This window comes from Alexandromys fortis, unplaced genomic scaffold (genome assembly GCF_014885135.2).
Source record: "Alexandromys fortis isolate MF-2015 unplaced genomic scaffold, M_Fortis_MF-2015_v1.1 scaffold_167, whole genome shotgun sequence".
Taxonomy (NCBI): Eukaryota; Metazoa; Chordata; class Mammalia; order Rodentia; family Cricetidae; genus Alexandromys; species Alexandromys fortis.
This window is the reverse complement of record NW_026068050.1, coordinates 328,516-353,502: the sequence shown is the minus strand read 5'-3', so window position 1 is coordinate 353,502 and position 24,987 is coordinate 328,516. Positions and strand designations below refer to the sequence as shown.

General features: G+C 52.2%; 1 long non-coding RNA gene across 1 annotated transcript in view; it reads right to left on the bottom strand.

Moving 5' to 3' along the window:
- The window catches only part of LOC126486892 (uncharacterized), a 112,843-nt gene that overhangs the window by 73,074 nt on the left and 14,782 nt on the right, over positions 1 to 24,987 (bottom strand). Inside the window, exon 2 of the long non-coding RNA XR_007588226.1 lies at positions 20,370 to 20,479. This is a non-coding gene — a long non-coding RNA (uncharacterized lncRNA). The remainder of the gene's footprint in view (positions 1 to 20,369; positions 20,480 to 24,987) is intronic.

Below are 24,987 nucleotides of genomic sequence, written 5' to 3'. Positions count from 1 at the left end.
AGTGGGTAGGCCTGAAAATCCCCATGGACAGAGAAAAAGCCAGCGAAGTCCTCCCCCTCCAGCTGCCCCCCAGCAGCAAAAACTCATTGTAATTATCTGTCTGGGAGCAGGCTCAGGAGTGCTCACAGGAGCACGGTTCGTTAAGGCGCTAATTAACAGGAACCTGCTTCCTCTCTGGGAACTGGGGGCTAGGGCGGGGGTGGACTTCCGTCTCCCCCTTCCCTCCTAACTCCCACTGCCTGATCTATTCAGTCTCACCTGTGCTACAGGCTTCTGCTCTCGTGTGACACCTGGTCAGGGGCTGTGGGGATGTCCCCTGTGGGCACAGAGCATGGGCTGAGGAAGGAAGAGAAGGTAGCTGTAGAGAGAACAGGGCAAAGGGCTCCGCTAACAAGGGACTCCGAGCCTAGGTCCCTGCGGCAACCCTGTCCCTCAGACCTTACCCTCCAGATCTGAGCAAAGGTAAGGCTGGACCATGAGGGCCACAGACTGTCCGTGGTGAGTTCTGGGGTAGAACTGACAGTATGGAGCAGGCAGGATGGGGGTGAAGAAGTTTCTTAGAACCCGAAGATCTGCAAATACAACGGTAAGACAAGGAGAGCCATGTTTAGTAAGTATCTCCTGTATGTCAGACTTGGTCAAATGGGCTTTCTGAACCTTAATAGAGCAGCCCCACAATTTACAGCCAGAGAGGGGTCCGTGGTAGGCTAATAGGTAAGACGTGGCTCGAAGCAGTTCAAATTGAGTTTTGTTCCTCCCACTTTGTCCACCCTATATGCCCACCCCAACCCTAGGTCCTCGACGTACAATAAGGTACATGTGGCCCTCCAGTAGCATCAGAGACCCTTGGGTTGTGCCCACTGCACAGAGATGTGTGGGGTAGAAACCCTTCCCAGGGTGTCACAGCCTGAGGAATGAGGACATGAAGAACCATGCCCTGAAACTCACTGGAGAACCAGCCAGTCCAGGGGGTCCTGGGCTTGCCCAGAGCCGAGCTGCTTCCTCAGCACCGTCAGCCATGAAACCTTCAAAGGAATAGCTGCCTACCCTGCCTACTCCAGGTCTCCACCAGCCTTGACTGTTAAGAAGACCCTTTGGCTTCCTGCCAGTCCTCATAAACACTTTCCCAGCCCCTCAAACTCTCCTCCAGAGAGAACCTGAATCAAGAATTCTCAGAAGAGAGCAGAAGTTATGAGAGCCATTGGCCTCTGCTATATGGTTTCTAAGAAGGGATCCTGAGGGACCAAAAGCCTACCATGATGGAGAGCCCAGCACCTCTCCAAAGGGACTGTCTAGGGCGAGGTAAAGAGGGTGGTATTGGGGTATTCATGGTCCCAGGAAATTCTCAAGGATCTGCAAGTGATCACGAGATAAGTGTTCACGCTCGTGACATACTACACAGACACAGGCCTCACCTAGGTGTCAGATGCCCAGATGGACTTTGCTTCAACACTCTAGCCCCTTGCCCACCTAACCTAGGCCCATCCGCCAGTGCATACCTTCTGCTTAGATTCCACCTCAAAATGGAAGCACTCCTGCCAACTCTATTCATTTGCACCCTGAGGCGAGAGGATATATGTCCCTGATGTTAGAGGACACAGGCATATATCCTTCAGGTTCCATCCTATGGGTGCCGCATCAGGATGGCTACACACACACACACACACACACACACACACACACTTCTGGTGTCTAACTCCAGATAGAGTACACATACCACAGGGTTAGTCTATGTCCATCAGACTTGCGTATTAGTTGGAGAAGTGAGCTCCCAGGCCTGCTCAGAGAAGGTGTCCACAGGCGCTCCTGGATGTTGAGAAGCCTGAGCTGGGTCCATTCATCTTGAGAAGAGATGTCCCCCTCAGAGCTGTCAGCATTCATCATCTGTGTCCACAGGTCCGTCCCTCCACAGCAGCTCCTCGCCCTCACAGGCCTCAGAGCTCCTGATTATTTTCACCAGAGATGCCAAGGGATCTAGTGAATTTACACAGTGAGGGGGTCTAGCACTCTGCTCTCCTGGGGAGCTCGGGTGGAGAAGATGAGAGAGGAGGAGAGTGGGGTCGTGGACCCAATGCTCAGGCCATGGTGTCAAGGGCAGGCCCTTGACCTGTCCTCCTTCCTCTAGAAACCTGATCTGCTCTCCTGAACTGGTCCCCAAGCCTGTTTGCATAGCTCCAGAATGCCCATCTGTGGCGCAGTTGGGAGAACTCCCCTGGACCTGGCTTTACAAGGACAGCAGATGCACACCACCGGCCTAGGATTTGTGGAGACTTCTAGAAAGCAAATATAGTGCCTGAGCCTGCTATTTTTCAGGTGGCACTGGTCCTCATCCTTCGGCTGGTGTCTCTGCAGGCCAAGGCAAGGCCAAGGCGGGGCAGCAACTGGCTGGTGGCCAAAGGCTAACTCTCAAATTTGGGAGCGTAAGTGAACCTCTGGCCCCAGAGGCCTTCACGGTGTGACTTAGCACACCCAGCCCTGTACAAGTCCTGTGTGTCAGGGATGACTGAGCCTCCCCAGTCAGTTCTCCTTGTGATGCAGCCCCTTACACCTGAGCGAAGGTGTCTCCTTCAACCGAGAACAACACTGTGGGGAGGGTCTCCTGTGTGCTGACTACTGAAAGAGTCAGCTTCGTAGCATCTCTCTGGTAAATTGGCTCATCTCTGAGGTTAGCCCCAAGCTGTGGGTCAGAGGCTGGGGGTAACCCCTACCCTCACAAGGCATCAGGCATCTCACTGTTACGCTCAGAGGCCTACTCCAGGCCTTTGTCCTTCTATAAGCATCCCCAACAGCCCCTTATAGTGTAGTTGGCTGTCCCTGAGCCCCCCTGGCCTGGCGAGTTACAGCCCATCCATCGCTCTGAATGATCTCGCCACAGCCTCCACGGGCCCATATTACAGCATACACATCTGTCAGCCCGTGGCTGCCACTGCCATCGCTGTTTCCAGGGAGACAGACTCCGTTTATGACATTATCAAAAAGTCCAGCCCCTTCCTCCCCCTCCCAGGCCTTCCCCTTCTCGCCTCTCTTTATGGAGACGGAGATTCGGGCTGTAAATATTGCCACATGTCTTCCCAGCGGCTTCCAACAGGCCGTGAAAACAGGACTGTCCCGAGGTCATGGCAGCTACAAGTCATAGCCTTGCCTGATTGTCCAAACATCTTCCCTGCCACGCCCACGCTGGGGGTGGGAGTGGGGTGCTCAGTCCACCTCCCTCCCCATGTTTCCTCCTGCCTTATAAGCTCTATGACGATCTGCTTGTAGAAGTGGTGGCTTGTAAGGCGAGTCATCCGCCTAGGGCTTTGGCACAAGGAAGGAAGGGAGCAGAGTCCCGGAATGTGATCCTCCAATACGACAGCCTTTTACATGTCAGACACACATTCTCCCGGTAGCTGCACAGGAAGCTGGTATTCTGCACAGAACATTGAGCCTCCGTCTAAAGGTGCACATAGAGTAAGTGGGGACTGAGTGCAAAGTCCTGTCTGTCCCGTGCACGTCCCAAGCCTAGAGGGGTGAGAGAGAGCTAATATGTAGCGGGCGTTTCATAAGTTCACAAATGGAAGCCTCAGTGACGCCACGCAGTCAGTCAACATTACCACTACACCCATTTTACAGACAGAACACGGAAGCCCAGACAGAACCACCCAGTTTGCAGGTCAGCACCAGCACTCGGTTCTGAGAGCTCTACTTGGGTCACCTCTTTGGCAAGACTTCACTTCCCAGAGCCTGACCAAGTGTTCCCCTCAATCTCCAACCTTATCACATGGGGGACAAGAATCAAACATGCATGACTTCATCCATAAAGCGGGGAGGGCTGCAGGGGGTGGTACCGTTGTAACTGGTGATGTCATTGTACAGAGTGCGGATCCCATCGTCATAGATGTTTTAACTTCGCACCCCGCAGGGCACCAGCTGTAGGACACACAATCCCTGGGGCCTCAGGACACAGGGCACTCTTCACTACCCCTCATCAGGCCCATGTTTCTGTACTAATGTCCTATAACCACTTTAACCATCAATGTTGTAGCTTAAAGGTGATACAAATCCAACCCCTTACTAATCTAGAGACAGGCAATGTGGACAACTTCTTGGACCACAGGCACGGTGCAAGTTGGACAGATCCAGCCTCCTGCTTAGGACTTGTGGTGGCTGCTGACACACTTTGACCCCAGATCACATCTCTGCCTCCCTAGCCATTCCACCCTCTCCTTTCCTGTAGTCAGATCTCCCCCCCGTCTCCTCTGGGCCCACGCAGCCTCATGACTTAGCTTAACCACATGTACAAAGATGTTTTCGGTCTAAAGTAACTTCCAGGCATTGGGGTGAGGGCCTGGTGTGTTCGGGAGTCGTTATCCAAACATGCATGGTCACCTCCCTAGACACACAGGACATCAAACTCCACAGAGTCACAGCTAAGTATCTGTTTGCTCAGCCTCATCAGCTGACCTCCCATCTCAGGAGGTGAGACCCCATCATCCCAGCTGCCAGGTTCAAAACCCCGGGATCAATCCTTTCAACCCTCTCAACCTTGCCTCAACCCCACAGCTAACCCACAACTAGCTTCACTCTATCCAAAATCTAATTCTTCCTACTCCACAGCCTTGCCCTGGTTCAGACACTCTTCCCCTCTCCTGCATTATTGTGTACCCCCTTGGGCCACCTGCTGTGCCTTGCTCCACAGTATCCTCAATACAGAAGCCCAATCAGAGCATGTCATTCCTGCCGAGCCCCACAGTGACCCTATCTCCCTCCGAGCCAAAGCCCAGGTCCTAACACTGCAGTGCACATTCTGATAAACCCTGGAGCCTCTGCACCAAGCGGCTTCTTACAGGCCAGTCATGCTCCCATGGAGGAGGGGGTTTCCACAGGGGAAGGTGCTCCCACAGGCCAGGCATGCTCCCTCAGAGGAGGGGGTTCCCACAGGGGCTCCCTCCCTCCAGAGCCTTCTCCAGGGATCAGTACTAAGAGTTGTTTGCTCCCTGTCTCTCCAACCCTACTGTCTCTTTCCCGATCTCTTTTCTTCCTTGGCATTCTCACTATGGAATACTACACAGATTTGACTTCTTCATCAAGTTTGTCTGCCTCCCTGACTAGAATGTAAGCTCCTTGAACTTAAACTCCTAGCCCTGAGGTGGTGCTGGGCCACGGGTCACTGCTCACACCTGTCTACAACCACAGGTCACTGGGACAGCTCCTGGACAAGGCCCACCAGGCACTAAGCCCAGCATACAGGAAAGCCCAGAGTGCCAGAGACAAGTGTGCAGAGCAGAGTTCCATGACACAAGAGGAGTCCCTGGCTGGTGAGGGGCAGCTCCATCCCGGGCAGGAGCTGCAGGTACAAAAGCTGGGAAGAAGATGGTGTGGCAGGGGAGGCAGAAGAGAAAAGGCTGGCTGAGCAGGCCTGACTGTGAAGGCCTTGGAGAGAGGCTTGGGACAGAACTCTGCCTGAGAAGGGGACAGGCGTTATGAGTCAGGACACGCCTTCACCTTGGAGGGCTGCACACAGCCTAGAAGTTGGAGTCCTAGGGTTCCCCGTCACACACCCAGATAAGGGACTGGAAATTCTCCAGCTCTGTCTCACCCAGGAAGCCATCCAAGCCCTGTGTTACGGTAGAGCGCTGTGGTGGTTAATTTCTCCCAGGGTCCTTCCAGGGCCTATGCTGGGAAGGGCCCTGGGAGAAATTAAACAGCACCGTTTACTTTTGTGCGGCTTTTATATGGGACAGCAGCACAGGGAACACTGTGAACAGAATTGTGTCCTCCTGCCTCAAATGTACATGTTAGAGCTCCAACCCCCAGTAAAACTGCACATGGAAAAAGGAAGATATGAATGAGGTGATGAAGAAAGGACCCTAATCTATTAGATTAGGGTCCTTATAAAGAGAAACAACCTCTATCTATCTATCTATCTATCTATCTATCTATCTATCTATCTATCTATCTATCATCTATCTATCATCTATCTATCTCTGTGTATCTCTCTCTCTCTATCTCTCTCTCTCTCTCTCACACACACACACACACACACACACACACATGCTCAGACACTGTCACACATAGAAAGGGAGAGAGAAGCCTCCACCAGAACACCAGAACCCAAACATGCAGGTACCCTGGTCTCATCTTCCAGCCCCTCCACAAGAAAATACATGTTTGTTGTTTGAGCTCCCGAACCTGTGGAACCTTGTTGGAGCTGCTTAAGAGGACTATTGTGGACAGAAGGAGCCAAGAGCCTCCTGAAAGAGACCACCCCTGGCCCACGGCCCTTCCACCCACAGCAAACCTTAAGGCCAGCCCTATTTGCAGCAATGTCTTCGACAGCACAGAGGAAGTCCCTGGGACGAAGGAACTCTGCATCTTCAAAGAGACACAGGCAGATTCCTCTAGGCTGTGAGAAGAGGCAGGGATGTTCTGGATCCTGAGCTCAGAGTAGCCCTTCCCCTGAGGCCTCCATTGAGGTAACTCTGCTTGGCCAAAGGCACCAGAATCAATTTACAGAGATTCCCCACAACCTAGCTTCCACTCCAAAGGGGACTGCTGGGAGGTGAGGACCCAGCACGACAGGAGTGATCATAACATAATAGGCAGAAAGATCTCTGCACGAGCAGACTTCCTGTAAGATGGCTTTGGGCGGAGTTAATTTAAGAATATTCGAAGTACCCTAAAGTATTTCAAAAGAGGGCAAGGGTCCCTAAATCCAGAGACTCCTGAGAAGGGCCTGGGGGTGGGGCAGGTTATCCTCCAAGGGAGACTACTCTTGTCTAAATTGCCCTGGCCGCCACACCCTCAGACACGTGCATGCAGGAAGAGCAGGCATGATCAGCCCTATTTTGACAGGACAATGCCAAAGCCCAGAAAGGGAAATGACTGACACAGGGTCACACAGCAATCCCAGTGGGAGGCCGCTGCTTTGTTCTGCCTAACCTGGCCGCTTCATTCACCAAAATGCTCATTGCACCAAAACCCATCTGCCATCTCTGTGGCCCAGCCCCAATAAAGGCCCTCCTCAGCTGGGTGTCCCCTATGTATGAGGTAGAGACTCCTCACTGTGAGTCTGGCTCCTCTGAGGCCTGGCAAGAGGAAGGCAGAGGGAAGCAGCCTGGGGGTTGGAGACAGGAGCCAGCAAGGGAAAGGACCCGAAATCAACAAGCGTTCCAGAATTTTAAGCAGTTTTTGGAGGAAAATGAGGACCAGGTTCAGCTGTTGCGATTTGCTCCGGGGGAAAATTATGTTCCCGTGCTCGATTATACAGAACAGAAGGAACATTTGGTGGGTTGAATACTTGTTAATTTATTTCTCTGTTTGTTAATGGGCTCGCCACGTGCGCATGCTCGAGCACACGCGCCCCCCCCCCCCACACACACACGAGTGAAGCATCCGCAGGCGGCCGCACAGGCTCCCTGTGTCTCCCTGCCATCTTCCTGTCAGGTAGCATCCAGGGTCTTGCTCTCCCCTCTGAGCACAAAGCGTCTGGAAGGAGGCTGTGTGTATCTGGAAACTGGGCTCTCAGTGAGGAGAGTCAACAGGCAGAACCACACCTCTGACCTTGGAGAAGTGGGTGGACTGAGGGACGTTCCCGTGAGGACTGCAGACAGCAGCCTTGAGAAGGCTTCTGTTGCTCTGGTGAGCACTGTGACCAAAAGCAACGTGGGGAGGAAAGAGTTATTTCACCTAACATCTCCAGGTAACGGGAGCAAGAAGTCCAGGCCGGGCTGATGCAGAGACCATGGAGGATGCTGCTAACTGGCTTGCGCCCCACGACTTGCTCAGCCTGCTCTCTTATACACCCAGAACCACCTGCTCTAAGCTGGCTCTGCCCACTGTGGGCTGGACCCTCCCACATCAATCAATTGAGAAATGCTCCACAGACTTGCCTCCAGGCCAATCTTTTTTTCCCCCTCCCTACTGGCCAATCTTGTAGAAGCATTTTCTCAATTAAGGGTCCCTCTTCCCAGATATGTCTAGGTTTATGTCAAGTTGACAAAAACCGATCAGCATAGCAGCAAATCATTAACACTGGCCCAATAAATGATGCTTGCACTTGGGCCCGCCGGATTGGCCGCAAGCAGAGCAAGGCCAGAGCAAGATTCCAGGGCTTCCACTGCCACACATCTCCCAGCTCAGAAGACAGTGACCGCCCCTAGCCAGGTTCATTCCCTAAGCCTGACCAAACTGACCTCAACCAGCCCAAACTCTTCCATCACCCTCACCACCTACACAACCACCCGCCACCCACATGAACCCCCACCACCCATGTGAGCACTGTCCCCTTCCCACATTTACATCCAAGGCTTGGGACACCCTTGGCTATGATTCACCCTCCCCTCCTGGAGAGCCTGTGCTAGCCACACTTTGAGATCACAGCACCCACCCCCTACCCTCGCTGTAACCTCTCCCACAGAGGAAGGCACTCATCAGATCCTCCACTCTCTGGCTCAGCATCCCCCCAGTACTGTGCTCCCAACACGATCCTCACTAAGGGTTCCCTCCAAACCGCCTCTCCCTCTGTTCTTCCTTATCCAATCATCCTGACTTCTCCCAGGTCTCATTCCCTGATGAGAAACTCCACCACCTTCAGGCGCTCCTCTCGTCTCTTCTATTCAGTGTCCCCAACTCAGAAAGGTATCTGGGGCCCCTCACAGCCTCTTGCCCAGCCCATATTTTATGGCCTTTTTAATTTCCTTTCCACGTTCATCACAGACTGAAATCATCCGAATTCTCTGTCATTTGGCTGGCTTTCATTCCAAAAGAGCGTAAACCATATGAGAGCAGGAGCCATGTGTAACCTGCAGGGCCCAGGAGTGGGTGATGCATCAGTGTCTGCTGAGTGTGTGAGCAAATGAATGGAAGGACAAATTAACCCCAAGCTGGGGGAGGGGAACATGAGCATGGTCTCCAGGTCCTCCAAAGCCTTGGCCACAGCCTCCAAAGGGTTTGTGTGGAAAGCAGGATGCAGGAAACCTTTGCAAGTGAGATGGGCTTCCCTGTGCTCTGAGTAGAGCTAACCACCTCCCTTCCCATTCAGGTCTACACAGAGATATGGAAGGAGCTAGAACAGCAGGCCAGAGAGCTGGGTTTGAAGCAAGTACCTGCACTCAGGTAAACTGAGGCAGGCAGATCGCTAGGCTATGAGGAGCCTTCCTTGGAATAATACACGGGCTTGGTTTGAGGAGGCCAGATGAAGAAGGAATCAAGTTTTTCAGGCAGGAACAGCAGCAGCAGAAGGCTCAGGTGGATCCAGAATCCACCGGAGGAAGGCTCGGGAGGCTGTCACTGAAGCTCTGGAGTCAGCCCGCGGGTGAGGCTGCCCTAGCAGAGACCCTGCCTGCCCAGCTGATGAGGGATGGTGCTGCCCAGGGCCAAGGTGCCCTCCCCTCTCACAATACACATTAGGAATTATTTCTCTCCGGAGCAAATGATTTGTTACAATATCCACGCGTGCCTCTCCTGGCTGGGCGCCCTCCATACAGCCTGGATTAATCCCGGAAGTCACTCCATTTGTTCAGGCCATGCCTAAGTATGCCTCCTCTTTTATTAGGGAAATTCTTCATTGTTTAGAGGCGCTCATAGGTTTTAATTTGGTGCAGAGATTTTACAGCCTCCCTCAGTGGCTGTAGGCACAAGTGGGCTTGTGCCTGAAAAGGTCTCCTGGGTCCCAGAAGCCTGGCGGGGGACCATCAGATTCCAGGGGGGAGGTTAACAGGGTACAGCCCCTTCCTTCAGGGACCAGGAACTCAGTCCTGGGTGCTGATAGGTGAAGCCCAGAAAGACTCCATTATCTGGGTGCTGATGCACTGGGCTTGCCCTGGAAATCTAGGGATCACCACCACCAGGGATCAGTGTAAAAGAATGATTCCCGTTCAGATGGGAAAGCACAGGCAAGGCACTGGCCACTCAAAGCCTAGTTCCAAACTCTTTAGAATACGCTTGAGAGCCCACCACTGTCCAGGCGGCTGTGTGAATCCAACAGGCCTATCGGGGAGGTCTGCCCAGGGCCTGACTGCCATGCAGAGGTGCTCAGGAAGGTAAGAGTCTTGGGTGCCCAACCTATCACAGACTCTTCCCACCTCACCCTCTTGAAACCCTCCAATAGCCTAGCCCCTGGTTCCTTTGCTCTGGATGATGGCCACCGCTCAGGCTAGCTCCCACAGGCACAACTTGCCAACTTGAAAAGCTGTCATGACTTTCCTCCCAGGCCTTGCAGGAGATTTTCTGCCCACTGTCTGAAGCCTTGAAGTCTGACCGCTCGCCAGCTCTACATGACCCCTTGACTCTGCTGGACTATGTACCTGCTCCCATCCTATGTTCAGAGATACTCCCAATTCTTATGTCTCCATCCCCACCAGAGTTCCAACTCTCCCCATTTCTACTACCACCGCCCCCTTCTCCCCATCACTGCTGACCTTGGGCAACTCATACTTTGCCCCAGCCTTACTCATGTAGCCAGATCTTTGCTCTCGTTACTCCCAAACAGGCAGGATCTCTGCCTCCCCTCTTAGTCCCCAACTTCCCACAGTCCTCTTCAACCCCAAGGACCAGACTCTCCCAGGGAGTGCTTCCTATCCACCAGGGAGTGATCCCCAACTTCCAAGCCCTTGTTGCTACTTTTCATTGAGGCTCATAGCATTTCTCTTTGATCCTGCAAACTTCAAGTTGTTAATAGAGGTGGGGACTATGTCACTCACCCATTCTGTGATAGCTGAGCCCAGGCAAAGCCACTGGGTACTCAAGAAAATGTAGTTGATTAAAAGATTCAAACTCAGTCCTCGGGGAGGACTCCCACTGAGGGGGTATAAATACTTCCCTGGAGGAAGTATTATTGTGTCCATTGTGCAGATGGGAAAACTGAGGATATGTGAATCTCTTGCCCAAGTAGCAAAGCTGGGAATGCAACCAGTTCCATCAATTAGTGTCTTTGGGGTTTGGCCACACACCTCTGTTCTACAAATAAGTACCCGACCAGCCCAGTGCCCAGCACAGCCAGATGTGCTAGCTCTTCCGACTCTCATCACACTTCTAGGGGCTATCTGTGACCCCCAAGAGAGAACAGAGGTCCAAAGAGGCTAGGTCACTCACTCAGAGCCACACCGTAATCCAGCTGAGAATGACTGATCAGGACACCCTACCCCACTCAGAGGATCCGTAGGACCTGCCATCCCTGGGGTTGTTGGCCTCCCCTCCCCCAGGACTCCCAAGAGCGCCTCATGGCTGGCTGACCTTTCAGAGGGCCAGGCTTTCACAGTTCTGAGTGTTTACACAGTCGGCCTGGCTGTGACTGCTCGAGAAAGTAGGACACGCAGGAGGGAGGGGCTTGGCAGGTGTGGGCTGCAAACGCTCCCACTACCTTCTTTCCACACGGCCTGGACAGGGAAACCACCAGGGCACAGGCACCTCGAACGACCTTGGCTGCCACTGGGAACAGTGCCCTTGGACGTGGGGTAAAGACCTAGGCTGTCCACATAGCCAGTCTTTCCACAGCCTCTCGCTGCTTAGACATGGAATGAGAGGACTCTAGCAAGGACCTCTCTGAACTGAGGGTCACTCCATCTGTGATAAGTGTACTTATCACTTTACCCCCAGACATCAGAGGGGTCAAAGGAGCCAATGGGACCCAACAGGCCTGAGGCTGTGCCAGCTCGGGAACACACAATAAATAGTCAGATTCAAACTATCCTAGAATCTCCCAGAAAGCCAGCTGTGTAGCGCTGGGTGTGGGTGCTCAGCTACCACCCAACAAACAACAAACCACACCTACATGTCACTAGCAAAACTAGGGAGCAGGTGAGTCTTGATACGGGGGACCGTGGGCCCTCAGAAACATAAAAAAAAAGTCCAGGCCTTCTCCCATTGGTATCCTGCCCTAAGGGAAACGCCCAAGAGTGACCCCCAGCACTCTGTGCTTCACCAAGCTCAGCCAGGGTTCTGGATGCAGTCAGGACAAAGGGACTCCGTCTGTGACGTGGAAAAAACTGAACATCAAGCAAAGGTAAGAAACAGCAGCACTGGGAAGAGCCTTGGGCTGACTCAGTGGGCTGTGAGGGACTGGACTTTCGTGGAGGTCGCGGGTCTGTGGGCTGGTGAGGCGGCTCCATGGATTGAGGGCCCCCAGCCCATCGCGGATCTGGACGGAGTCTTGGCCAGGCGCCCTCTTCTGCAGCCCTTTAGCAGCTCTGTAGCACGCCAAGCCCAGGCGGCCTTTCACCGCGCACAAGAGCCTCTTGACTGAAAGGCCTCCGAGGCGCCTTGCCGCTGTGTGTCCCTTAATTGGGAAATTGTTAACTTCTTCAAGAGGAATTTTAATTCAACTCCCCTCAACTGAAGGCTGGCAAACCTAAGTGCTAGCAAGCAAGCGCCATACACACCTGTCCCCAAACCTCGATCCCCCTGGGGTAGAGGGAGGCAGACAGCATGTTGCTCGGGCCACTTGCACAGCGCCGGGTCCTACTGACTTCCAGGTTTTCTACCCCCACTTCTGGGGCAGCATGTTCTAAGGACAGCTCTGCCCTGCCCTTCCATGACCCACCATGTCTGCTAGGACTCCCATGGAGGTAACCCAGAGCCCCTCACACTCTCCACCACACTCCCCTGGAGCTAAGCCCAGGCAGACTGGCCGCCTTTACTATGTGTCCGCCCTTTGTCTGTAACTGTGTCATGTGCACAAGGCAGACGCCGTCACTAGTCCCAGTTTGCTGCTAACAAGACTGAGGCCCATCCAGATGAAGTAAATTGCCTCAACTCACAGCATTTGGGAGGAGCAGAGCTGGGAACAGATCCCACACTGCCGGTTCCAGAGCAGAAACAACTTTTTTTCTTAACATAATTTCTTTATTGATTCTTTGGGAATTTCATGTCATGTACCCCAATTCCACTCATTTCCCATTCCATATCTGCCCTTCCCCCCACAAAGAAAATTTTTAATAATTAAAACCAAACGAAACAAACAAAGACACTTCACCTCTCCATCTCTCCTGCCTCTCCAACACCTCTTGGGTTATTTGTTTTAGTGGCACTGGGAGTCGTGCTGTGCCACACAGCAGACTCTCCTGTCCTATCAGCTTTACTTGCAAATGTTCATTGCAATGAATCATTGGTCAGGGTCAAGGCCTCTGGTGTCTGGTCCACCATCACACCGGACCCTCACGGACACTCCTCTCGGATATCCTGCAGCCGCCACAAGTCATGAAGTTCTGCAGGTGTTATTCCAAAGGACAAGTCCCTTCACACGCTCCAGTAGGCATATGTTAGGGTGGGCCAAGCTAAAACCCTGGATGTGGGTCTGGGTAGTAGCTGAGCTGGTCAGACCTGGCAGCTGGCACCACCCCACCTCAGTCTCAAAGTGGAGCCAGCTTTCCCATGCCAGTGGTGAGGGGTGGGACCATATCTCCAGAGCGCAGGGGGCCAACTCTCCCATGCCCAGATTATTGGGCCAAGGTCTCCTATGGGGGTCAGGCCAGATCTCTTGCTACAGTGTCCAGCAAGAGGCAGAGCCAGCAAAAGGCAGTGCCGGCTCAGCCTGACCCCCAGATTCCATGATCATACATGATTCTTATGGTACCCTGTGGTAACACGGGCCACAGACATCAACACAGACCCCAGCTGCAGCAGGACCATGGACCCAGACGTGGCCCTCAGCAGCAACTCAGGCCTGGACAACATCTTGACCCCGGGTGACAGCACAGGCCACTCTGATCAGCATGGCTCCGGCAGTGGCACAGCTTCGAAACACCAACAAGGCCACAGGTTGCAGCCCAGACCCCTGGAGCATCTATGGGGCTTTTGGTGGCAGCACGGGCCATGGGCTTCATGACAGACCCTGGCTGCAGTAGGTCATGCACCCAGACATGGCCCTTGGCAGCAACTCGGGCTCAGGCATGAGCAGACACAACTTTTAACTGTTACCTAAGATGGCCTGCTTATCCACAATTGTGGTCCTCACCCTGAGGGGCCATAGTCACTTCATCTCTGCATCTCTGGGTACAGCCTACAGCCAGGCTTCATGAATGTTTAAATGAAATAAGAATAAATAAATGAAAGATGAACAAAACCAAAAACAAAACAAAACAAACAAAAAAAAAAACACCACTCTGTTAGTTACTTCCTCCTTTGAGTGTAACTTCGGCTATGACAAAAACAGACCAGCAGTGATGCTGGAGAAACGATTTAGCAGTTAAGATCACTTGGTTCTCTCGCAGAGCATTGGGGTGTGGGTCCCAGCACCCACATCGTAACTACAACCATTCAGAACCCCATCTAATCCATTTTAGGACTGCTCACTGCTGTGTAAATCAGATCGTCAGTCCCTTGGTACTACAGGTGGCCATCTGGATTTCGAAGCCGGCCTTAACTTTATATCAAGACCCCGTCATGTGAGCTGGGGATACAGTTCAGTAGCTGACCGCTTGCCTAGTGTGCACTAAGCCTTGGTTTCCACCCCCAACACCAAAACACATATACGTTGAAACTGTAACCCCTAAATAAGGTCAAAATGTGGCCATGCCCTGACTTGGAAAGTGGGATGTTGGAATGCAATTAGCTAATTAGGATGAAGTCACACAAGAGTAGGATGGCCCTTAATTCAATACGATTGTTTGACAAAATAAAAAACGTGGGTCAGTAATATGTCTCAAAGGGTAAAATGCCTGCTGCTAAGCCCAGTGAGCTACATTTGATCTCTTGGTAGAAGGAGATGGAGAGAATCTACTTCAAGAAAGTTGTCCTCTGACCTCCACAGATGCTCTGTGACACACAAGTAAATAAATACAGTCTAATTAAAATCAGCAACTATTAAGAAACAAGTGTTGATTCATGTACATTTTTAAAAATATGGAGACCCAGTCTAAATCAACTAAATATTTTTTGTAGGGTAATTTAGCAACACAGCACCCAGGAAGATACCATGTGAAGAGACTTGGGGAAGCCAGGCAGAGAGACCGGCACAGGTCCTCCTTCATGACCTTCTGGCCTCCAGAGCAATGAGTACTCTCACGATGTTTCAGACACGTAGGTATGGAGTTCTCTTGTACAGCCGGCTAGGACCTCTCACACTTAGGCTTCACAGCTAGCTCGACTCCTCACGGGCTGTGTGACTTTGACAGGCTCCTGCCTTCTCTAGCCCCCAGTTTGCTCATGCCATCCCTAGAACACTGTACACAGCAGGTTCTCTGTAATGTCTGGATGATGGGCCATCAGCACCCCTCTTCCCTGTAGGGCAATACAGATGTAGTGAGCTGGAGGACATCTGTGCTCTGGGGACACTAGTGCGTGATGCTGAATCCACAGATGCAGCAGCCATTAGAGACTTGTGTCTCGGGTACCCTGTGCCGCTCCCTGACTAAGCGGGCAGAGGTGCAGTGTCCATCAAGCCTAGGACACTGTTGCATCCCCTCCAGGAGATAGGGGCCCCACTGGGCTCAGAGGCAGAATAGGAGAGCTCCTGAGTGCCAAGCACCATGGAGCCTGGACCCACTGTGAACTTCAGAGAGGCAGATTCAGCTCAGTTGGCAGAGGAACAAGTCTTACTGTAACTGTTCCAGGGCCTGGACAGAGTGAGGCCATCAGCTTTCCAGCTGTTATAAGGGAAGGTCAGATGAACACCCGTTCTCCCCTGGCGTGGGTCAAACAGTCCCAACCTGAACAATGGTTATGAGATGACTGGAGCAGTTAAGGAGCTAGCTAGCTCCGTTGGTAAAGTTTGCATCTCATACATAAGGATCTGAATTCGCTCCTCAGAACCAATTTTTTCAATTAAAAACTAACATGGTTGTATGTGCTTTATAATGCCAGTTCTGAGGAGGCACAGAATTTCTGGGGCTTGCTGGTCAGCCTGCCTAACCTACTTAACAAACTCCAGGACAATGAGAAAAAATACCCAGGGTTAACCTCTGGCTTCACACACACACACACACACACACACGGTGATTGGGCCTTATTAATCATCTACATTCTTGTGTCTCCCTAGCAACTAGCAGATCGGAATGTCCAGGTGACCTCAGAGGACCCTTGTCTCTAACTTCCCTGGGTGTCTGCGGCGGTTTTAATGAAATGTTCCCCATAATCTCAGGAATTTTAATGTTTGATCACCAGTTGGCAGAAGCTGTTTGGGAAGTAGGAGGTGTGGCCTTGCTAGAGGAACTGTGTCACTGGAAGAAAGATTTGGTTTGTATTGATCGATTGATTTTTGAGACAAGGTCCCCCTGGTTGTTGTGGATCTTACTCTGTAGACCAGGCTGACCTTGAACTCAGAGATCAGCCCACTCTGCCTCCTAAGGGCTAGGATTAAAGACGTGTGCCACCACTACCTGACTGGAAGCAAGTTTTGAGAGTTAAAAGACTTTTGTCATTTCGGTTTCCCGCTGTCTGTTTTTTGCTTAGGGCTGCAGAGACATGTCCTCAGCCTCTCTCCAGCACCATGCTACCGGCCTGCCATTATGGACTCCTCTCTCTGTGGAACCACAGCCAAATAAACCCTTCCTCCTGCAAGTTGCCTTGTTCATGGCGTTTTGCTGCAGCAATAAGAAGGTAAATCATAGTGTCCTTCTGCAGAGCAGGGTGTAGGCACCCCAGCCCCCAGAGCTCCGCGGTTTGGGAAGAGCTTGACAGTGATGCATGTGGTGGGGACAGCATCTAGACAGGAGACAACGGGGACAAGAGAATGAGGACAGCAAGCTGAAAACAAGCTAAAGATGGAGATGAGATGGTACAACAGCTTAGATTAGCTCACCACACGCCGTCGGGCTGGGGAGTGCCGACCGCCTAGTGAAGGGAGCCAAGAAGTAGCTGTGTCAGAGAAGGCACCTCAGAGAGGTGTGAGAAAAATCATTCCAGAAGGAGGTGATGGGAAGTGAGACTGAGCTTGGGTGAGGCAGGTCACATATTAGAAAGATGACAAGTACAACGGATGGGTGTAGCCAGATCATGATAGAATTATCAGGAGAAGGACTTGGCACAGGGCACTACCACAGGGTCCAGAGAAGCGTGACCTGAAGGAAGGCTGTTAGTGGGGCTTAGAGGAGCCTGCACTGTGTCTGTCTCACCGGATATGGCTCTCTTTGGAGGAGGGAAGGATAATAGAATTGAGCCCAGTATCAGCGGTTAGCACACCTCCCTCACCTGACAAATGACACAGAAGGTACCAAGTATTAGATCCCAGGGAGGAGTCGCCGGGAGGGTGAGCTGTCAGGAATTTCTCGGGACTGCAAATTCAGAGACCCAATTTTCATCTGCAGAGCTGGAGTAAAAGGCCCGGCTGTCGCTAGGGAGCCCTAAGAGTAGGGTTCGTGTTGGGCAGTGAGCCCCAGACTCCTCATTGGTTCCCAGCCACCTGGATACTGACAATAGCCGCGTGTCTACAAGAGCAGCCTTGGCCCTTCCCAGCTGCAGAACCCCAGGTCCACTCTGCCTGCCCCCAGCTTTAAACATCTCCAAATGGGGTTCCTGTCTTCTCCTCCAAGTCTACCTGAGTAAGCTGTGCCTACAACACACATCTCCAAACTCTGCTCTCTCACAGCCTACAGCCACCCTGAAGATGCCCCTTCTAAAGCCCCCAGTTTAAGCTTGCCATCATGTCTAAAATGGGTCTGGGGTCTTTAGATTTGCCTTCCAGCCTCTCTGGCCCACCCGCCTTGTTTCTATCAGTGATCCAGAGCCTGGGAGCTATGAGCCGCCTCCATGGTGACCTCTATGTCTGGTTTGTCCAGAACCTTAGACCTTAGAGACTTTAGACCTTAGACCTTAGACTTTAGACCTTAGAACCTTAGATCTTCTCTTTCCCTCTTTGTCTTTGCTCAAAGGAGCCTCTGCCATCAGTCCCATGCCAGCCATCCCGCATTGGAGGACCCCATCTTGTGTGTACCCCCTTTCTAGCCTTACTGGATAATCTCCATAACTCATCTTACTCCCTGATCTGACTGCTGAACTGCTCTAGATTTTCCTGCCTGTCTTGTTTGAAGGTCAGTTTTGTGAAAGTAGGAATTTATCTGACATGCTCCTGGTGGGGACACACGGTTCTCCAGATGTGGTACTGGGCACACAGAACCACATCTAGTGTGCCGTGGGTGTTCAGCAAGTCAGGAGAATGAGAAATGAATGAACCACTGAGCCATTGATACCATGGAGCGCACGTGGAGCACCCAGCACATACCATGTAAGGATAAATGTGTGACTCAGGAGACATTCTGCCCCGAGAAGCCCCACATACACATCCCCACAGGCAACCCCAGCCTCCATGGGAGCAGGGCAGAGACCAACAGCAGCACTTGGGTGTCAGGGGAGCTATCCCTGGCTCTCCTGAGTCCCCATCATGAACCACCATCCCTGAGACAACAAGGAAAGGCCCATTTGAGTAATCATACTCATTCAAGCAAGAGCCAGGAAAGGCATGCGTCCTGAAAGAACTGGACAGGATTCTTCAAGTACATAAGGGCTCTGTGAAAACACCACAGATCCCGCTGGACTGAGAGGTGTAAGTCCTAGGACCTAGCCTTGCCTGCACTTCTTCTAGCCTGCTAACCTGCCCCTTCCCAAACACAGGAGCTCTTCAAGAAGTGACAAGGAGGCAGGGGAGAGAAAAGAAAAATCTGGGCTTTTTCAGGATTTCAGGGGTTCACCAGGCCAAGTGCCTGCCCCTCAGCACAGGAGCACAAACCCTTCCCAGCTGGTCCCAGCCCCTTTCCCAGCAACCCAGGCCCAAGCACAACCGCAATGCCCAACCTCCACACTCCTGCTCCGGCCGCCCGTCCCCTGCCTCAGCCTTTTGCTGCCGTCATCACATTCCGTGCATGGCTTTGTTCACCAAGGCTTTATTATAGTGACAAAACACTGGAAACCATCAAAATACACAACAGAGAACCAGCTAAATGGGACACAGCAACACAGGCTGGAGCATTATGCTGCCATTAAAAATCACATTATAGAAGAGTATTTAATGACGGGAAAATGATCTTGGTGTGGTATTAAGTGCAAAAGGCAGGTTAGAAAACAGTAACTACAGCTTGATCCCAATTATGTCATAAATACATATTTTATAAAAGACTGACGGGCAAAACACCCAAGTGCTTTCATTTCTCTACCGAGAACACACATTACATTTCATAACCAGAAAAATAGATGGTTTTTAAAGGACCCTACAGGCTTCCAGCCTTGGCCCGGAATCATCTCCTTCAGCCAGCCCTACCAGCCACCGGCTGAGCAGTGCCCCCATGCCCTGTACTTCCTGGAGAGATCCCATGTTGTACCTGTCAGTGCTGCTGCCCGCAGGATGGGGTAATGGAGGGGGCTGAGGGAGCCTCCTGGCCAGGATGAGGCAGAACCCTATGCTCTATCATCCAGGCACCACAGGTTGAGCCCTGACCTCAACCTTTTGCCCATTACCTGGTAACTAACATGGATAACCAACCCATCCAGGACCAACCAAGTATCAAAACTGTTTTAATTGGGTAAGTAGACTTCAGAGTGACACCTAGTGTCAGGGAGAGAAAACTGGGTGTGTGCTCTCTGACAAGTTACACACATAACTGTTCCCCGGGCCCAGGAAGGGGACTTCTGAGCATGTGGTTCCACTGAGTCTAGAAGAGAGGACAATATGGTCTAGCCTATACTACCATCCCTACTTAGCAAAGTATTACTGTAGCCTTCTCTCATTGGCTCAGACACAGGAGTAAGGTAACTCACATGTCACAGTCAAATCGTAGACAAGCCAAGTAGCATCTCGGACGTCTTTCCTGTCTCTCCCACTGCCCCCCACCACCTCATCGGATTTACCATAGCATCCACACATTCCCTCACACAGGACATGGAATGGGAGGCCTGTCACCTCCCACACCGTAGGCGCCTTGGTCCTTATAATGCAGAGTAAGAGGCCATCTGCTCTGTTCACACACGCCAAGGTCAGCTAGCTGGCAGTGCTTGTCACAAATACACACACCTACGATCTGAGCCTTGTCCTGCCCTGAAGGTGTCTGGACCCAAATGTCAACGGTGGAGCCCCATTAACTCCACACATCAGAGCCAAGGCTAGCCTCTTGACAGTTTCTTGGACACTGACTCTCTCCGTCCACACGTTCCCACTCCCTCCCGGCCTGGAGTCAAGCACACGTTTGGTCAATAAGTGACAGGAGCAAGGACAGAGCGCGTCCGTTTGCCTTTAGAGACCCATCCCCCACGCCAAATGGGAACCTATTAGCCAGGGCTGTCTGTGAAGCCATGTGGCTGGGACAAGTGCCCCAGGCTTCTGAGCTGGCTGTGGACCAGGACCGGCCGCAGCCAGGGCTACTGGGATTTGATTTTAGAGGACAGGGCCAGATGGACGCATGTGGAAAGAGGGCCCTGAGACAGTCCTCCCTGGAAGCCCCACTAACCCACAAATGGCCTTTTACCTGTGGCTGGGTTGTACTGGGTGCAGCTGGGCTGGGAGCAGCCTGGGTCTGGTTCAGTTGGCCTCTTTGCCCATAGGCACCGGTACCTCAGGGCCTGTGGATACAGGAGGCTGTGGGGAGAAAGAGGAGGTAACTGTCAGAAAGGGCGGGCAGAGAGGGGGAAACACGCAAACAGGTCTGAGTCCACCTAGCTGGGCAATTACCATTGTACACACACGCGTGAGCACATATGCACAAGCACATGCACATGTGCACACACTCGCTCGCGCGCGCACACACACATACTTTGTACTCAACGGCATATGTGTGTTGGCACACTCGGGCCACCAGCTAGGGCAGTGAGACTCTGGGAACTTGGGGATCTGACTGCTTCTCTCCACAACTGGACCTGTAATCTTGGGACAGCCAAGTCTCTAAGCCTCACTTCTATTATCCATGAAATAAGGGGTTTCTTCTTCTACAAGGGCCTAGAAGACAGTAGGTATCCATCAATACCACTACCTGCCTCCTCCCCGGCCACTAGATGCTAAGGCAGGTTCCAGGCTAATGTCGGAGAGTGCAGTCAACAAAGCCCAGATTCCTCTCCCCGGGCCTGAGCCCCACATTACCTGTCCCCAAAGATCCCTGCTGTCCCCATTCATGCTCTCCTGTCTTACTCACTTCAAGCATTCTCCAAAGACTCCTCAGACAGGAGCAGGAAAGACGCTAGCCTGTCCAGCCTGAGTCCCCAGCACGTGATGCTCCCGGAAGGCCAGTAACAAGGCAGGTGGTCTCAGCTCTCCCACGTCATGACCCTGTGACCCTGAGCAGAGTTTTTCTCTACCTCAGTTCCTTCAGCCTCTCAAAGTCCTCAGTCCCTTTCTGCGTTGCCGCCAAGAGGTCTCAGTCAGATCTGTGTTTCTCAGCGCGTGAGACACACGTCTCTGGGTTGCATGAAGGGATTTAGATGGTATGCAAACATTTTTATTTCCTTTGGTTTGTGTTTATTTCTCTGTGTACCAGAGAAAAACATGACAGGCGCATTACAGGCGTGATTTCACGGATGTGTAACTCAGGGAGCGCTGTGAAAACCCACCTTCAAATAGTAGCCCACGAAAGGCAAAGATCGTGGAAAAAATAAAAGTGGGGAGGTGCCTGGAAAACACTGCTCTCTCTTAGAAGCCTTTCCTGGGGCCAGGCCCTCAGTTCCCTGATTTCCCATGTGTTACCAGCCGGCACCAACCCGATCCCCAGAGCATCCCATAGACCTTCAAGATCGGATGAATGGGAGGGTGAGTAGATGGGGCTCCAAGGTGGTTGATGCAGTCAGGGCAGAGTCCATGTTCTAGCAATCTATGGTATCATTGAAATTTCTAGCCATGTTGCAGGTGAGAGGGTAGGATCTGGAAGGTGGGGTCTTCATGCCTCCTGGGCTACAGATCCTCCTAGGAGGAGGCAGAGAAGTAGATGCCAAGTAGGGTCCTGACTATAGCAAAAGGGTCCACTGGCCCCACAGCCCTCCATCCCTAAACTGTGCACCAGTTCAGATGGCCCTAAAGGTGTCTCCCAATGGTCACAGATCTTGGAGATCAAGACAGAACACAGTGAGGCCAGAGTCCCCCAAGCCAGGTCCAGCCAAGTAGGAGTGCCCTCCATGGCTGCCCAAGCTGGCTCCCTGTAGACTGGCATAAGCCAGCCAAGCCCAGGCCAACACGGACAGCCATGTCCTTGGCAGGCCTCCAGACCACCTGGTTGGCAGCCCTGAGCCCAGCTCTACCTGAGCCAACAGGCCAAACCATCCCCATGAGTGCTTCTCAAGCCCCTATTGCCATGCTCCCAGACAATGAATGGGTCTCCAGCTCCCTTCCCCCAACCCTCTTTGAAGCTCCTGCTCTCCTCAGAGGCATCACACGAAGTTGCTATGGAAATGGGACCACAGGCAGAGCATGACAATGATTTGGGGCAGGAAGGAGCTGCAGTGGGAGCCAGCGCTCTCCTGGACACGAGGCCTGCCCATGTGCTGAGTCCCAGGGAGAATGTGAGAAGGAGAACCAAGGGACCTTCCAACTTGCCATGTTGGCTTCTTGCCCCTCAGCAGGGCATACAGAAAATCCAGTGTCTGCTCGGCAGCAACTGGAAGATGCTGCCAAAGTGGCTTCAGCACTGAGGGGAGGGAGCATTGCAAACAAATGACATGTCACAGAAGTTATATCGCTGTTCTGGGAGACACCACACAGAATCGGTGTCTGAGAGGTTAAGTCCCATCATGCAGACTGAAGATTGACAACTACAAGGGATGGCATCCCCCCACCCACAAGTCAGCCCTGAAGCCAACCCAGAACCCCCGTCCCTTCTTCCACAGACCCAACCCTCTGACATACATTGCCTTTCATTCGCTACTCTTCTCACACACTTTCACTCCTTCTGCAAAGTGCCCGCTATGATCCTGGTGGCTGAGACAGATGCAAAGGGTAGAGGAGATACAAGGGCAGAGATGACCCGTCACGGCTGCAGGGAAGGCGTCCAGATAGAAATCCAGCACCCATGTGTCGGGGGTGGCAGCCTCAGACTTTAGGTTATGCACTTGAGCCGTGCTTCAGAGACCTCCCGGATCCCCTGACTCACACACTCTGTACTCTACGGCCCACTGAGGGCTCATTTTCCAGGAGGCTGTGGGGAGTATTTCCTCTAGCATCTTGCTATAGTTGGGAGCATGCATGTCTGCCATAGGCCTTTGTATTAAAAGCATGGCCCCCAAGGAGGGACTACTAGGAGCAGGCTGAACTTTTGGTCCTTAGGTCAATGGGAGTGTGCTTTCCTGAGAGATCGAGGCCCCGCCCTCTTCTGCAACAAGGGCTACGCTCAGCACATTCTTCTACCACCATGTGCTACCTCATTATAGACCTGAAGTAATGGGGCCAACCGACCATGGACCAGAACCTCTAAAAGGGTCAGCTAAAATTAACCCTTACTCTATGAGAAGGCTGTTTCAGGTATTTCGTTACAGTCATGGTAAGCTACGATCTGCAAGGTGTCCCCTTCCATTCTCTAAGCACAGTACCTATCCCACTTCTGGTAGGGGGTGGGTTGCACGCTGCTGATAAAGATGTGGGGACTTGAGCTCCACCCACAGACAGACACTTTGTTCTCTCCAGACCTCAGGCCCAGCCTAACACCTGGCAAGTTCAAGGTGCCCAGGGGCAAACAGACGCGTAAGAAACATAATGGACGCTGTAGGAACAGGATGACTGAGAGAAGCTGGGCCCAAGCTTTGAGCTCCTGTGTAGGACAAGGTGCTTTCCTCATAAGTCCTAGCTTAGAAGACCTGCCAGCTCCATCGTGTCCTGCATGAGCCGTCCCCCAGCAGCAGACATAGTCTCCCTGGGCTTGTCCCATGAGTGGGGACTGCGACCTGAGAAGGCAAGAACAGCAGGGAGAGAAGGTGGAGTCTGTCCAAAGAGGAAGGAGATCCTGAGAGGCTTCCTGGTGGAGGCAGAAGTTGGGCTGGCTTAGAGCCTGCCCTCCAGAAAGAACATTTCTTCAGAGAATAGGGACAACGTCTGTTAGTCAGTCCACATGACTTGGGCCTAGACTGGCAGGCAGAACGTAAGGGGGACACATTCCCTGGCAGTTGGCATCCTGTGCCCACACCATGGAGGCTTTCCTAGTTGCTGCTGCCTAATGGGAGTATAGCTGCGGCGGGAGAGGCAGAGGAGGGTGGGGCAGAGCACCACCTCTCCAGGAGGTGGAGATGCAAAGGCAGAGCTGCGGTGATCTCTGACCTCAGCGGACATAAGGAAGGACGGAGCTAAAAGGTGGACAGATGGGGTCACAGCTCCCCTTTCCCACCAGAGACAGCTCTGCAGCTGCTGAGAGGAGCAGACAGCTGGGAAGGAGCCTGCCACCACAGCTTTGAGAAGATTTTCTAGCAATAAAACTCAGATTTGAAAGGAGACTTTGTGTAGTGAGGGGAAGCCTTCCTATGCCAAACATCACATCCAGAGGCTGGAAAGTGAAAACCTGACAAATCCACCTGCATAAACATGTAAAACATCTGTACAGCAGAAGATACCATAAACAATGTTAAAATGCAAGGAAGACACTACAAGAAAATACCACTAATATGCAAAGAGCCCCTACAAATCAATAAGAAAAAAAAAGACAAAAGAGAAAGAATTGGGGGTGAATTAGGAATTCGCAGAGGAAGAACTAAATTGGCCAATAAACGAATGAAAAGATGTTCCGTCTCGCTAGCAATCATGCAGATGCAAATGAAAACGACAAGATACCACTTTTTGCCCATCAGATTGGGAAAAATGAAGATGATTTGTAACAAGCGGAGCTGGCGAGAACGATGGGAAGTGAACTCTCATAGACCGCTGAAGGGAGCGGAGTTGGCTCAACCACGGCAAGCGTAATTTGGCAATATTGATTAACAGTTTAAACCCACATACGCCACAACCTCGTAATCCCATTTCTAGACGCCTCTTCTACAGAAAACGACAACAGCAGTACGAGTGCACACACACAGAAGTACTCAAGGATGCTCAGAGCAGCAATGCCAGTAAGAGGAAGAGACACACTGGAAATGGCCTAAGCGTTTATCAATAAGGAAATATTCAAGTAAAACGTAGCCCAT